This window comes from Nyctereutes procyonoides, unplaced genomic scaffold (assembly GCF_905146905.1).
Source record: "Nyctereutes procyonoides isolate TBG_1078 unplaced genomic scaffold, NYPRO_anot_genome, whole genome shotgun sequence".
NCBI classification, from domain to species: Eukaryota; Metazoa; Chordata; class Mammalia; order Carnivora; family Canidae; genus Nyctereutes; species Nyctereutes procyonoides.
Window position 1 is genome coordinate 77,060,544 of NW_026575146.1, and position 1,872 is coordinate 77,062,415.

Consider the following 1,872-nt stretch of genomic DNA (forward strand, 5'->3'; position numbering starts at 1 on the left):
GGAAGAGATATATTCACAATTTCTTTTTTCATCTTCAATTATATCTTTTTTGATATCTTAGTTTATTTATAGGTTTCTTCACTTGGATACTGTTTTCTTTTCTTTTCTAAGATTTTATTTATTTGAGAAAGAGAGAGAGAGAGTGAGAGAAAACACAAGCAGTCGAGGTGGGGGAGAGGGAGAAGCAGACCTCTTGCTGAGCAGGGAAACTGATAATATAGGACTCCATCCCAGGACCCTGAGATCATGACCTGAGCTAAAGGCAAACACTTAACCAACTGAGCTACCCAGGAGCCCCTTGGATCATGTTTTCTTCTTTTTTTCTTTTTTTTCTTTTTAAAAAATATTTTATTTATTTATTTATGAGAGATTCAGAGAGGCAGAAACAAAGGCAGAGGGAGAAGCAGGCTCACTGTGGGGAGCCTGATGCAGAACTTGATCCCAGGACCACAGGATCATGACCTGAGCCGAAGGTAGACACTCAACCGCTGAGCCACCCAGGTATCCCTGGATCATGTTTCTTTCTAGTTTTTCTTACATTATAATTTCCTAAAGTTATGGTTTCCATATGGAACAGCCATTCAAAATCAAATAAAACCATCCTAAGGTGTTGCTTTCTTAGTAATCCAGGTGAGCAACAGTGAAACATTAATAAAACTCAGTGTCAGTAACGGAATGGAAAAACCAGTGGTTGGTGGGAAAAAATACGAGTGCAACATTTCTGGAGAGGAATTTGTCTATATGTATCAAAGGGTATAATGTGCATTGTCTTTGAACTAATAATTCCCCTTCTGAGAATTTATCTTTACAGTATAATTGCACAAGTGGGAAAAGATGGTTTCAGAAGGGAACATATTCTAAGAATATTTATAATAATAAAAGTTGCAAGCAACCTGAAAATACTTAAGAGATTGAATAAATTATGGTACTTCCATGTAATGAAACAAAATATCACCATTAAAAATGATATAGACCTATCATTGGAAAAAAAATCACATTGTAAAAGATCATTACAGGATGACCCCTGACTGATAAAGAAGTTTTAGAGCACAGAGTAGCCCTGGGAGTGGTCCCCTTCGCCACTCTACACTTTACTTTTCAGTGTTGTTTCAAGGGTTATTTTGATTGTTTAACCCAAGTGGGGATATGCATAATTTGGGAAATGCTTCCCCCAAATTATTTTCCTTCTCTCTATTCAGATGCTTGTGATAACAGTTTTGTCATTAGACATTTACCAATCCTTATATGATGTTTTTCCATAACGGGTTGTGAGTAGAGCTCATGGTGGATAGAGTAAGTTTTTGGAGAAAGCAAGTCCTGGTGAAAGGTTTTGAGGTTTTGTTTTATTTATTTATTTGTTTGTTTGTTTATTTATTTATTTATTTATAAAGACTATTTATTTATTCATGAGACACACACACACATTGAGAGACAGAGAGAGAGAGGCAGAGACACAAGCAGAGGGAGAAGCAGGCTCCATGCAGGGAGCCCGACATGGGACTCGAACCCAGGTCTCCAGGATCACACCCTGGGCTGAAAGTGGCGCTAAACCGCTGAGCCACCCGGGCTGCCCGAGGTTTTGTTTTAGAAAGGTGCTTCCAGGAATGGGAGGCATTGGGCTTAACCTATCACCAGATGGCTGCTGTAGTATTGCTCCTTGCATGGATGAATACTCTATTTTTTATTTTATTTTTTAAAAATTTTATTTATTTATTTATTTATGATAGTCACGGAGAGAGAGAGAGAGAGGCAGAGACACAGGCAGAGGGAGAAGCAGGCTCCATGCACCGGGAGCCTGATGTGGGATTCGATCCCGGGTCTCCAGGATCGCGCCCTGGGCCAAAGGCAGGCGCCAAAACGCTGCGCCACCCA